The 14,564-nt window shown below is 45.4% G+C and overlaps 1 protein-coding gene across 7 annotated transcripts in view; it reads left to right on the top strand.

The window, feature by feature from the left end:
* Positions 1-14,564, top strand: part of LOC131420733 (ral guanine nucleotide dissociation stimulator-like) — a 396,596-nt gene that overhangs the window by 229,883 nt on the left and 152,149 nt on the right. For 3 of the 7 annotated variants that reach the window (XR_009223634.1, XR_009223633.1, XR_009223632.1), the window contains exon 1: positions 9,377-9,460. The exons of 3 other annotated variants lie outside the window; for them this stretch is intronic. The gene's annotated coding sequence lies outside the window, so the exon portion shown is untranslated. Of the gene's footprint in view, positions 1-9,375; positions 9,461-14,564 lie in introns of those variants that run through there. One more of the 7 variants, XR_009223631.1, reaches the window with a different exon arrangement.

Genomic DNA, 14,564 nt, shown 5'->3' with positions numbered 1-14,564 from the left:
TAACATGCTCTTGCTTCATGGACCACATTTTGAGTAGTGAAGTTCTAGAAGGCTTAACTTAGCAACAGCATGGCCTCCAGACCGATGAGCCTGGAGCCGGTGAGCCCCTGTAGGAGCTCTTATGACAGGCAGAGAGAACGACTGCTTGGAACTGAGCCAGGAGCCCACACTATGATGACCTACCAGGGACTCTGTGTCCCCGGACTCTTCAGCTGATAATGTGGGGATGCTTACTCAATGTGGTCATCAGCAGAGTAAATAAAAACTCGCCCATAAATAACCTCACTCAATCCTCACACACTTGTCAGGCAAGTATAAAAAGGCTGTTTTATAGATGAAGGAATGGACGCATAGAGGAAGGGGGGGGCGCACTCCAAGTTGCAACTGTCAAGTTGCAACTGTCAAGTGGCAGATCTGAACTCAGATCTGACTAAGGCCCTTCCTTCTCTGCCAGCATCACTAAATTTACTTTTGGAGACTGGCTTAGCTGTGGCTGGAAGCTGGTCCCCGCTGCCGGTCATGTGCCCCCCCCGATCCTGCTGAAGCCTGGAGTGTGGGGTGTTGGGCCTGTGCCCTGGGCACCCCGGCCACCCTCTTCTGCACCCCTCGTCAGCAGTCACCACTGCCTTCAGCCACTCGATATTGATCTCCTCATTCTCGATCTGCTGCCGTAGCTGCTTGGCCACTGTCTTCTCGTCTCCACGATCTGCAGCAGGTGCAGGTACTTCTGCATCAGTGCTTCGTGCTCCCTGGCCAGGGTCTGGGAGCTGTGGACAGACAGACGTGGTAAGACACTGCCTTCTTGTCCCCCAGAGATCCAAGCAGAAGTGGGGCTCCCCCACTGACTGCAATTAGAAGATCCTGACTCCCAGACATGGTGCACAGGGACTTGACCTGGCTGCTGTGCTGTTACTGACTGCTCTGGCCCCTTCTCCAACTCCTGTCTCACACTCTGACCTCTGGTTCCTCTAACTGATCCTGTTCTCTCCCCTCCCCCTCCAATCCACCCCCCCGGGCCTTTGTACAGGCTCGCTCTCTTGTTAGGGGTAATGCATCCGGTGACTTTAACTTAGAGTCAATGCTCAAATGGAACAACAAAGCCTGGATGACAGCACATCTGTTTAGTACATCGTTCACTGAATATTTTGAACTCACTGTTGAGACCTACCGCCCAGAGAAAGAGATTCCTTTCAAAATATGACTGCTCACTGGCAAGTGCTCTGGTTGCCATGGAGAGACTGATGCTGGTGTGTGTGCCCCTCCACACACACACAGAAGTTAGCAAAAGTCTTATGACTCACATAATAGACGTCTCTGAGGAGAGCAGGGCCAAAATCACAAGCAGCTCTGAAATGGCTTGAGGGAGCAAGGAAAGAAGCCAGGCCTGGGTTTTTATCGTGGTTGGAGGTTTTAAAGAAAAAATATTCAATGACACTTGTCAAAAATGGTAAGGCATATTTTATTCAGAACCACTGCAATATGTAGAGACCACTGTGATGGGATTCACAGCTGGGGAGAAATGAGATTGGGCTCGACTTTGAATGCAGCATGGGCAAGTGAGCATTCACGGCCAGGCAGCATGGTGGGGGTCAGGAGATGGAAAATTACTAAGAGAAAAAACAAGTGTTGGGGTTTCTAGCTAACCTGACCTAATAGGATTATTACCGAAGCCAGGCCAGAGTTATCAGACACCACCTGAGGGATGGTGGGGGACGTGGAGGAGCCCAAGCAGATCTCGAGGGTGATCAGATCTACGAGTGTGGGTTCTGCTTAAACTGACTTAGCAAGGTTCTTACTAAAACTGGATTTTACAAGGAAGTGCACAGACAAACCTAGGAAAAGGTTCAGAATCCTGACTAAAGTTTGGTCAAAGCAAGAAATCTTTGCCAGGGTTGAGACCAGGGCGAGAGTTCTGCACACATACAGGGGCTTGTGTGGTTGGATCCGAAGCCAATGCCAGAGAAAGGAGACTCTGAACTTGCTCTTCAGCTTGTCCAGGTGTGGACATGAGGGGAAGAGGGATAGGAGAGGCGTAAGCTGTCAGCACACATCAAAAAGTGCGGAGTCTGACTGCTCATTACAAGGACAAACATGCAAAGAAAAGCATGCATTCGCAATGGCTTGTTTTTATATAAAGAAACACTAACAGAGAAGCTCAAGAACGATCAGAACTGTGCACTGGGGGTGGCTGGAGTAAGTGCTGCCATCTTGCTGTCCTGTAGGCCACGGGGACCAGTTCCACATCCCATAGAGTGTTGCCCAGAGCTCTACCCTCGTGGTGGTCCCACTCAGGGGTGGTGAGGAGGGGGACGGAGCCTGGCGGTGCAACAGCCTGAGGCCTGAGATGGTGTTCGCTGTGCGGCCACGATCTGCTCCCATTGGCCAGGCAACGAGGAGAAACCACCGTCTCCTTCCACAGGTAACTGGCCGCCACTGCCCAGTCAGCCCCCCATGAGGTCCAGCCCGAGGTGGGCAGCACTTTGTGCTCGGGGCCTGTCCAGCAGGTGAGTCAGCGCTGTGTGCTGTGTAGCTGTGGTCTGCGCCACCGTCTCTGCTCGGGGCACCTCGGGCCACCATGGCCACCCCACAGCCACCAGCGTCCACCTTATGGCCTCCACCATCCTCTCACCCCCACCCTGCAGCCACCCTGCTCTCCACTGATTTGGGCTAGTGCCAACAATGTCAAGTAACAGGATAGTCTGGAAACGCTCTTCCTTAGGTCACTATCTTCTTGGATTAGCTGTGACTTTTCTGCTCTTTTGATGGCAGGGAGCCTGCCTTGATCTCTGCAATCAGGAATGTGGCTGAGCAAATGCAGCTTGTAACTGCTGGATGGATACACCTCCCAGATGCTCTGTTGCTAGAAGGTTCCTGGCAGTGCAGGGAAAGGTGGCTCTGCAGGTGGAGGTGAGTGCTGGAGAGGTGTCTGACAGCATCCTGGGCAGAGCAGGTCAAGGCCCACTCCTCATGGGAAAGCTGACCCTGTGGACTTGGACTCAGACAGCATCCTGGGAGGAGCAGGGTTCAGCCCACTCCTCAAGGGGAGACTTACACTTGGGACTCTGCATCTGACAGCATCCTAGGTGGAGCAGGGCGAGGCCCACTCCTCACGGGGAGGCTGACCCTGCAGACTGGGCATCTGACAGCATCCTGGGGGAGCAGGGCACAGTCCACTCCTCATAGGGAGGCTGACCATGTGGACTTGGATTCTGCATCTGACAGCATCCTGAGTGGAGGAGGGCATGGCCCACTCCTCACTGGGAGGCTTACCTCGGGGACTCGGTGAAGGGGCTCCTCTCTACACATCGTCCTTGGGCTCCTACAGCAGGGTGAGGGGTTTGCTTTCCCCCTGGCCTGGCTCCCTTCATGAGGGCTTCTGGAATTCAGCCAGTTCAGCCAGTCCTTTCCTGCGGACTCCGCACTGGAGGTCCCAGAACAGTGCACTGAACACATTCTACTTTGAAAACCTCCTGGCAGATCCTTCTGTTTTGCATTGCAGGTTCTTGATGAATTTTGAAAGACCTGAATGCCACTTGTCTGTAGTCTTATTGAAGGTTTACAGTGGTTTGTTCTAAGTCGGAAGTCGTTACAATCTATCCAAAGAACTAGTAACATGAGCTTGTTTCAGAGGTCAGCCGCCATGCTTTCTTGACAGAACTTTCAGAGCCTATGCCCCAAAAGTTATGTTACTGTTTTTGAAAATGAGGCCAAGCATTGCAGAGAAGGTTGCTCTTGGCATGTGTCATGGTCTAACGTGGTCTGGGGGCAAAGGAGGTGGAGGTCCTTTGGTAACTAGTCACAAAGCATTGAGGAGGGTTAGAAGGACATGTTGCTTGGAACTCCCTGAGGACCTAGTATCCACCTGGTCTGGTCCACAGCAGCCTCAGGGGGTTAGATGACCTCAGGTGGAGCAGAAAACCCTCGGGAGAGACGACCCCAACCCCCCACGTGCACAGTTTGGTCTAAATAGAGATTTTACCTTAATGAGGAGAAGAGATTATGAAGTGTCTTGGTCAGTACCTTGCAGAGCCTGGTTGCTCTGCACAGGGAGCCGCTTTCCTCCTGGTAGTGGGAGGACAGGAGGAACATAGATCTGAAGCTCTTGGGGCTGACCTCTTGGCAGCAGTCTCGCATCCTCAGCTGCTTGAGCAGAGCTAGGGCCAGGTGCACTGCTGGGTGCCTGGGAGGCTCTGCTGGCCGACACTTGGCCTGGCTTTGAAATAGGAGGACCAACCCTCCCCATTTTAGCACCCCAAGTCCTGCATCCCAGGGACAGCAGGGGGTTTGGGCAGCCATGAGCTTCTAAGAACTATTTCTGAGACTTCTTGAAGCCTTTCCTGTTGTCTTGATGCCATCCTGTGTTATCTGCTCAAGCGTCTGTGTCCCTACAGGGCACTTACCACAGCCTGGGAAGAGGTCCTCACCTTCATTCCTTCTCTGCCCTACAGATGGTCAGCTCCTTAAGGTAGACAGTGGGTGTTTCATCTTTCTATTCCAGTAATAACTTGCAAGCAGAAGGTGTTCCTTAAATCTTTACTAAAGGTTTAAATGGGCAAAGTGGCTACAGGTGTGGATGTTCACAAAAACACTTATTTTGCTTTTATAGTTGATTATTTTAGGGGGACACATTTAATTCTTTCTAATTACTTTTTCATTTATTCTTGCAGGCTCCACATAAAGGGCTCAAAACGTCTGGTTCAGTGGTTAAAAGCTGTTCACAGGGATGACTGGAACCCACTAAGCATTCTTTCATCTGTAGTGAACATTTCACCAAAAAAAGCTCTTGGAAAGGCTGGAGGGTCAGTACTACGTGCTCAAGCCATGGCCGTGCCCTCAATCTTCCACCCAACTGAGAAGGGAGGGCTGAAGGCCACGGCCACCCCAGGAGAAAGGACACCAGGAAGGCCGCCGGGGACCTGAGGAACATGCGAGTGAAGCAAATGGGAAAGGAGCTGCAGGTTCATCGTCGTCCTTGAGGGAAAACCTGAGGGCCCAGCCGGGGTTGCGCAAGTTGAAACGAGCTGCTCTGCAGGGTCAACCCACACCCAGTGCTGCCCAGGAAGCCGCCAGTCAGGATTGAGTGCAGAGTCTCTGGAAGGAACTCCAGGAGACAGTGTGGTCTCCACAGCGTCAGGCAGCCAGGGAGATGCAAACACTTCTGCTGTAGATGCTGGTGATGAGACTCCCTCTTCCCTGCCAGGGCCTGCTAGCTAAGAGTGGCATTTCTTATCCCTCAGAATCTGGGATATGCAGATTTATTGGCTGGCTTCCTTCTTGCAGTTTCTTCTCAGAGCACACATGAGAGAGGCCATCTGTCCCTTGAGAGGCTGTTGACTGAAAGAGGCTGAAGAGAGATGTGGAGCCCAGCTGCAGCGGGACCAGCCTGGGGCCTGATGAGAGCTTGGCCCAGAACCCCCAAGTTCATCATTCACAATGATGCCTCACAAAGCCTCCCAGAGCCCCTCCACCCTCCAACAGATGTCACCTTGAAGCCAGCCACAGAAGCTGTGCAGGGCGAGCACAGCAACACTGGCCCCACGTCCCTCAGAAAGCGACCCAAGAACTCCTCGACTCACTGCACTCTTACTGCTTCTGCTCCCGGGGGAACAGGAGCACGGGTGCCACCTGCGGGAGCAGGTGGAGAAGAACGGCGAGCTGAAGAGGGGCAGCCGCCAACAGCCTGGTGCACACGCTGCAGGAGGAGCTGGACGAGCTGAAGGAAGGGTGCTTCCTGACTGAGCAGCCTGCTGCCCCCAGCCGAGGTCAGTCCCGGTGCTTGGGGCTCTCCCACTGCCTGCTCATCATGAGGGGTTTCCTGTTCCACAGCAGACGGCCCCTGAGCACTTGTGTGTGCAGCCTACCTGCTGCTGTCTTGGGAGAAGGCTCTGCTGGTAGCTGCCCCTTGCAGACGGGGAGCCCAGGCTGCAGAGCTCACCTCGCTCTCTTTAGGGCGCTCGACAGGCAGCGGTAGTTGTCAGGGGTTAGCAGGTGGGGAAGGAGGCATTGCAGGTCAGCTGGGAAAGCCAGACCTACGCAATGAACGGTGTCTGGATCGTTGGTTTTCCACTTGAACAGTAGAAAATCAGCTTCTGTTGCATCCCTCACACAAATGTAAATTCCAGTGAGTTAGGATCTAAATGTTAAATAAAGTGGACATAGTAAACTATTAGAAAAGTTATAGGAGACTCTTAAAGTCATGAGGACGTTCTTTCCATTCATGTTTTAATGAATATCTTTGAACTGAAGTCATTTTTAATATTTTAACAATTTCTTTAAAATTTTAAACATCTTTTTGAGTAGAATACATTCTCTTTTGTAAAAATTAAAACACTACAGAAATATATAAGCTAAGAAGTGGTAAAAACTCCTATTTCTCACTTACCTCCCAACTTTTATTCCTTGTCAGTAGTAAAATTTGGTGTGTAATCTCCTCCACTGTTCCCTGTGCTTTACATGCATATTTCTCCACCTGTACCAATAGGTTGGATATATTTTTGGTGTGTTCATTGGCTATGTTTATGATTTTCCAGCTCTTTTACAATTTAGTACTTGTAAACATTGGTTTCTCGATATTCCTTACATGCTGAGGGTACCATCTTTTCCCTGTTATACAGCCATGGAAGACATTTCCCTACCACGTTGTTCATTTAATCTGGATCAGTGCTTGTCTTCTCAGATGTCAGTAACACTTCAGGTGGGAAACGGCTTTATGTGACAGGCTGTTCAGGACCTGCGGGACCCCTAGGGCAACAACCATTAGGACAACACAAAACAAGAAACAAAACCTATCCTGCGTGTTTCCAGATGCATCCTGGGGGAAGGACAGCTCCAGCTGAGGACTATTGATGTCTTGGTCAGAGATATCCACTATGTTCTCCTATCACGTTAAAGCTGTTTCCATAGTTTGTTGTACTTGATGGTACAGTTTGGTGCCTTTGTCTGTTCCTTTTGGTCAGACTGTACAAGGTTTCTCACTGTTACAGGTCTTTCGGGAGAGCCAGCCTTTGACTCTATTGCTCAGGTCTACGTTGTTGTTCCCGCCTCGTGAATCCTCACTTCATTCTGCTGATGTTGGTTTTATTGTGGTGTTGTTCTGGCTCCTGGAGGGAAGTGCTCAGCTTCTTCGTGTACAGTTGATATTCCCTGATACCTGCAGTGGAGGCTATGTCCCTTCTTCTGTCCCTTAGTCCCCACACCATGGATTTGCCTCATGCTGCTCTCACTGCTGTTCATTTCTAAAGAGTTTGTCCTGTCTGTCTAGATCCACTCTTTAACCTGAGAGATTTAGAAGGGTGTGGACAGATTTTCAAGTGGATAAGTTGGGGTAGGGGAGCCAATATTTTGTGATTATTTTTTACTTTTATTGCTTTAAGTTCCCGTAATATGGTCACATAGATTTCTGCTTTTTGGACTCTTTAGAGATTTCATTGTGGCTTAGCACACAGTCCATTGTGGTGACTGTTTCATTGTGGTTTGAGGAGAATGTATCCTCTCCACTAGTTGCTTATGTTGTTGTCCCTCAGGCTGTGGCTAGATCTAGCTTTTTTGTGTTTGTCAACAGATCTGTTTCCTAACTTACTGTATCACTTGACCTGTGGATTTCTAAGAGAGGTAAGGTAGGATTCCCTGTGATTCTGGAGCTGCCTGTGTCTTCTTGTTTGTCCAGTTTTGCTTTATGTTTCAAGACCATATTGTGAGGTGCATAAGTGTTCGTGACAGTTATCAACTCAGAAAACCCCTTTTTGTCCCATTTAAAGTCTTATTTCTTTATCTCCTTATTTTCAACCATATTATATACCTTTATTTTATAACTATATTTTAACTCAACTTGAGAGCCTTCATCTTTTTATAGAGCAATTTGATCCATTTACAATTGTGATTATCAATAAATTGGAATTTGAGTCTACCATTTAATTTAATTTTTAATTTGTTAGGCTTTCTCATGATTTTTCTATTCTTCTAGTGGGTGTCTTTCAGCTTTTAGGAACAACGATTTCTGCCTCTCTTTCTGTAAATGCTTAGAATCGATCCGTTCCTGTGTTCTACACTCCCAACTCATCACCTTCCACTCCCCAGCTCGAGACTGTCTGATCTTACTTAGTTCTATGTTCTTATTTTCCCCATCAAGCAACAATGGTTATATGCAAGTAGACGTTTTATTGGTTACTTTGTTCACTACTATTTATTGTTGCCAAATTTTTCCTCCTTTTTGGAAATATTTGATGCTACTTTGGAACTCATATGACAGTAAAATTTTGAAAGGAATCGAGTCTGAAATACTTCTTAGGTGCTGACACTGGGGAGCCAGCACCTATCCTCTTAAAGTTGCATCAGTGTGTCTGCAGAGTCAGGATGAGGTCAGAGATGTTTAAAACCATGGAATTGAATGAGGTCTCCTGGAGACACTGCAGCTGTAGAAGGGACGAGGGCCCAGCCTAGGAGCAGGCCGTGTTTACAGAGGTGCAGCTGAAGAGGGTCCAGGAAAGGAGACTGAAAGGTTGGAGCATGGAGTCGCAGGAGCCACGAGGGGAAAAGGGTATTGCAGAAAGGAGGGGTGCTCTGCTGGGTGGGATACAGCTCTGATCAGAATGGAGAGAAGATGGCTGGACTCGGCCACATGGGATCACTGGTGACCTCAGTCTCCTTGAGAGGGTGGGAATGAAGCTGGGTCTAGAGTGGGTGAAGGGGGTCCATGGGAGGGCAGTAGGGATGAGACACTTTACTTAAGAGGTTTAGCCATGAAGGGGAGTCAGGAAAGTGGACAATAGCCAAAAAGGAGCATGCGTCCAAGGGAGAGTTTTGTTTGTAAGGTGGAGATGAGCTAACAGTTGCTGCAGGTAGGACCGGATGGAGAGGAGGAGCCTGAGGGTCAGGGAGGAGCATGCTGGGCCCTGAGGAGGTGCAGGGCTGGGCTTCACCGCCAGGGGAGGTGCAGAGAGCAAGAGGACAGATGTGCTGGTGGAAAGGGCACCCTGTGCCCCTCTTCCTGTGTTCCTGGAGTGTGATGTGGGCAGTGGCTGGGAGTGGAGGGGCGATACAGGAGGTGTTAGGTGAGCGGCAGGGGGAGGAGGGGGAGAGGGAGAGGGCGCTCTGGCTTGGTTTCCATGGCCCACCAGGAGCTCCCCACTGGGGTCCCCGGTCACCAGCTGCTGTCTCTCTTTGATGTCTTCCTCAAAATGTCAGCTCTCTTGATGGTTCTCAGGGCTATTATGAATTTATTCAACAATCAAGGAATCTTTGGGTCATTTTTTAGGGATTTTATGTCAAGGGGGCTCTACATGTGTTTATTCAGTCTATCATCTTTACCCAATACCTTTGTTTTTGGACCGATTCTGTACAACAGAACAGCTGGGCCGGTGGCCTGCAAGTTCCAGGGTTTGAGAGGTTTGCCCTCCAGAAAGCCGGTGATGATTGGGCTTCTCACAGGACGTGGTACACTGTCCCTGAGCCCGCTCTAACTGTGAGTGTCACAACGTTGTAAATCTTCTGGCAGTTCTGTCAGGGCCCATCGTTGGCATTTCTGTGACCAGCGAGGGCGAACATTTTTCCGTGTTCATTATCTGTCATTTCCCTGACTGTGCTGTCCCCTGCCTTGCTCACTGAGCTCTGAACCTTCCTGGTGGAACCAGGACGTTCACTCTCTATCCAGTGTGATTGCACATTCCCTCAGTGTACCCCTTGAGTACTTGCTTCAAAAATATGTTTTCTTCACATTCTTTGATTCTTTGTACATATAATCTAGATTTAACCTGGAGCTTTAAAAATGTTTTATTGTGGAAAACCTTTAACATACACAAATTAAACCGAAAAGTGTGATAGCCCCCCATGTCCCTATTATCCAGCTTCAACACATTAATATTCTGATATTCTTGTTTCCTCCATATTTCTACCCACTCCCTACCTTCCATTGATTAATTTTTAATTAATAGATTGTTTTTAGGAAAGTTTTAGATGGACAGAGAAATTCAGCAGACAGTGCAAAGCGTTTCTCCCTCCTCCCCTACAGTTTCCCCTACTGTTAACATCTTGCATGACCACCTGTGTTAGTGCAGTTCATTCCTTACAAGTGAGGAGCTGATGCTGCTACAGTGTTCGTAACCAAGTCAGTGGTTTACATTAGGGTTCACTGTCTCACTGTCACGTACTTGGATTTTGACAAATGCATAATCTCATGTATCCACCATGACAGAGCCTACAGAAGAATTGGATTGCCCTAAATTCCCTGTGCTCTGCCTCTTCATCCCTTGCCTTCCAACTCCTGGCAACACTGATCTTTATACTGTTTCTATGGTTTTGCCTTGTCTAGAATGTCTTGTGATTGGAATATATGAAAACTATGGAACAGAGTATATAATCTTCTCCATTTGGGTTCTTTCACTTAACAATATGTATTTAAAAGTCCACTATGTCTTTTTGTGCCTTGATAGCTAATTTCTTTTTTTTCTTTTTGTATATTGAGTTAAAATATACATAACAAAAAGCGTGACATCTTAACCATTTTTAAGTGTATACTTCAGTGAGGTTAAATACATTTACACTGTTGCACAGTCATCGCCACCATTCATCCCCATTACTCTTATAAATCTGAAACTCTATACCTATTAAAGAGTAAGTCTCCCTTCTCCCCTCCCCCAGCCCTTGGCAGCCACCATTCCACTTTCCATCTCTGTGATTTTGACTAATCTCAGGTCCTCGTGTTAGTGGAATCATACCGTATTTTTCTTTTTGTGACTGGCTTATTTCTGTTAGCATAATGTCCCCAAGGTTAATACACATGTAGCATATTGCAGAATTTGCTTCCTTTGTAATGCTGAATAATATTCTGTTGTATGGATATACTACAATTTGTGTATCCATTCATGTGTCAGTGGACACTGGGGTTGTTTCCACGTTTTAGCTATTGTGAATAATACTGCTATAAACATGGGTGTACAAATCTCTCTTCAAGGCTCTGCTTTCAGATCTTTTGGGTGTATATCCAGAAGTGGAATTGCTGGATCATGTGATAATTCTATGTTCAATTTTTTGAGGAACATTCATACTGTTTTCCATAGCGGCTGCACCATTTTACATTCCTATCAACAGTGTACACGGATTCCCATTTCACCGCATCCTGACCAACACATGTTGTTTTCTGTCTTTCCTGTAGCACTCATCTTAGTGGGTGTGAGGTGGTGTCTCATTGTGGTTTTGATTTGCATTTCCCTAATGATTAGTGGTGTTGAGCGTCTTTTCATGTGCTTATATGCCATTCATAAGTCTTTGGAGAACTGTCTCTTCAAGTCCTTTGCCCATATTTGAATTGGCTTGTTTTTTAGTTGTTCAGTTTTAAGACATCTCTGTATATTCCGGATACCAGTCTCTTGTCAGAAATATGATTTGCAAATATTTTCTCCCACTCTGTGGGTTGCCTTTTTACTCTATGCACAGTGCCTCTTGATGTACCAACTTATAAAATTTTCGTGGAGTCCAATTTGTCCGTTGTTTTTCTTTCGTTACCTGTGCCTTTGGTGTCATATCCAAGAAATCATTGGCAAGTCCGGTGTCATAAAGATTTTGTCCTGTTTTCTTCTAAGAGTTTTCTTATTTTAGGTCTTACATTTATACCCTTGAGTTAATTTTTGTATATGGTGTTGGATGAGGGTCCAAGTTCATTCTTTTGCATGCAGATATCCAGTTTTCCCAGTACCATTTGTTGACAAGAAACCTTTCTCCATTGCACTATCTTGGCACCCTTGTCAAAAATCACTTGACCATATATGTGAGGGTTTGTTTCTGGGCTAGCTATTCTATGCTATTGGTCTCTATGTCTGCCTTTATGCCAATACCATACTGTTGATTACTGTGGCTTTGTAGTAAGTTTTGAAATCAGGAAGTGTGAGTCCTCCAGTTTTGTTCTTCTTTTTCAGGATTGTTTTGGCTATTCTGAGTCCCTTGAGATTCCATGTGAATTTTAGGACGGGTTTTTCTATTTCTGCAAAAAACATCATTAGGATTTGCATAGGGATTACATTGAATCGGTAGACTGCTTTGGGTAATATTGACACTTTAACAATACTAAACCTTCCAATCCATGAATATGGGATATCTGTCCATTTATGTATGTCTTCTTTAATTTCTTTCTGAAGTGTTTCGTAGTTTTTATGGTGCAAGCCTTTCACCTCCTTGGTTAAGTTAATTCCTAAGCATGTTATTCTTTCTGATATAAATGAATTGTTTTTGTAATTTCCTTTTCAGAGAGCTCCCGGTTCATGTGTAGAAATGCAACTAATTTTTGTGTATTGACTTTGTATCCTGCTACTTTCCTGAATTCTCTGTTAGATCAAACGGCTTTTTGTGGAGTCTTTCCGATTTTCTACATATGAGATGATATCATCGTCAAACAGAGATCGTTTTATTTCTTTCTTTCCAATTTGGATGACTTTTATTTATTTATTTTTATTGCCTCATGGTTCTGGCTTGAACTTCAGTACTGTGTTGAATAGAAGTGGTGAAAGTGGGCATCCTTGCCTTGTTCCTGATCTTAGCGCTTTCAGGAAAAGCTTTCAGTCTTCCATCACTGAGTTTTGTGTTTGCTGTGTGTTTTTCCTCCTATTCCTTGTTTCTCGAGTGTTTTATCCTGAAAGGCTGTTGAATTTTGTCAACTGGTTTTTGTGCATCAATCGTGATGGTCATGTTTTTTCCCCTTCATTTTCTTGATGTTGCATATTACATTGATCGATTTTTGTGTGTTAATCTACCCTTGTATATCAGGAATAAATTTCACTTGGTGGTAGTGTATAATTCTTTTAATACGCTGTTGAAATCAATTTGTTAGTATTTTGTTGAGGATTTTTGTATCTATGTTCATCAGGGGTAATGGTCTGTAATTTTATTTTCTTTTAGTGTCCTTGTCTAGTGTTGGTATCAGGGTAATTCTGGCGTCGTAAAATGAGTTTGGAAGTGTTCTCTCTTTTTCAATATTTGACAGAGTGTAAGAAGGCTTCTTTTTAAAACTTCTTTATATGTATGGTAGAATTCACCACTGCAGTCATATGGTCCTGGGTTTTAATTTGTTGAGAGATTATTTTTTTTATTTCTTGAAATATTAGTGACATATAACACATGTAACTTTTAGGTGTTCAAGATGATGATTTCTGAAAGAATTACCACAATACAGTGAGTTAGCACCTCCATTCCCTCACATAATTAACTTGTTTTTTCTAGCGATCACTTTTAAGATCTACTCTCTTAACAACTTTCAAGTCTATAATATATTATTGTTAATTATGGTCACCATGTTGTACATTAGATCCCCAAAGCTTATTCATTTTACAGCTAGAAATTTGTGCACTTTGACTTACCTCTCCCAGTTTCCCCCACGCCCAAGGTCCTGGCAAACACCATTCTAGCCTCTATTCCTTTGAGTTGGGCTCTTTTAGATTTCACATATGGGTGAGAATATATAGTATTTGTCTTTGTCTGTCTGACTTATATCACTTAGCGTAATGCCTCAAGTTCCATCTGTGTTGTTACAAAATGCAGGATTTCATTCTCTTGCATGGCTAAATAATATTCCATTATATATTTCATGTATATATACATATGTCTGACATTTTCTTTATCTATTTATCCATTGATGGACACATGGATTGTGTCCACGTCCTCAGTTTGTGATTAATGCTGAAATGAACATAGGGGTGCAGATATCTCTTCAGAATAGTGACTTCATTTCCTTTGCATATACAAGCAGAAGGGGAATTGCTCATTTATATAGTATTTCTATTTTTATTTTTTGAGAAAATTCCAAATTTTTTCCATAGTGACTGTAGGAATTTACATTCATACCAACAGTGCACAGTGTTCTCTTTTCTACACAGCCTCGTCAACACTTGTTGTCTGTTGTCTCTTTGAAAATAACCATTCTAGCAGATGTGAGGTGATATCTCATTGTAGTTTTGATTTTACTTCCCTGATGATGAGTGATTACGAGCATCTTCTCATGTACCTGTTAACCATTTTTATGTCTTCTTTGGAAAAGTATCTATTCAGGTCCTTTGACCATTTTCATATTGTTTTGTTGGTTTCTTTGCTGTTGAGTTGTAAGAGTTTCTTATATACTGTGGATATTAACCCCTTAATTTGCCAATTATTTTATTTGCTGTGCAGAAGATTTTTAGATTGATGTCATCCCACTTGTTCAGTTTTACATTTGTTGTTTACACTTTTGATGTTATATCCAAGAAAATCATTGTCAAGATGAGTTTCTTGGGGCTGTTTTCTCTATATTTTCTTCTAGTTGTTTTATATTTACTGTCTTGCATTTAAGTCTTTAATTCAATTTGGGATTACTTTTATTTATTTATTTTTTTAATTAATTAATTATTTATTTATTCATTTTTCCCCCAAAGCCCCAGTAGATAGTTGTGTCATAGCTGCACAGAGAAATCCTTCTAGTTTCTGTATGTGGGACACAGCCTCAGCATGGCCAGAGAAGTGGTGCGTCAGTGCGGGCCCGGGATCCGAACCCGGGACGCCAGCAGCGGAGCTCATGCACTTAACCGCTAAGCCACGGGGCCGGCCCT

Source organism: Diceros bicornis, chromosome 24 (assembly GCF_020826845.1).
Source record: "Diceros bicornis minor isolate mBicDic1 chromosome 24, mDicBic1.mat.cur, whole genome shotgun sequence".
Taxonomy (NCBI): domain Eukaryota; kingdom Metazoa; phylum Chordata; class Mammalia; order Perissodactyla; family Rhinocerotidae; genus Diceros; species Diceros bicornis.
The sequence above is the reverse complement of the archived record's forward strand: the minus strand, read 5'-3'. Positions and strand labels throughout refer to the sequence as shown.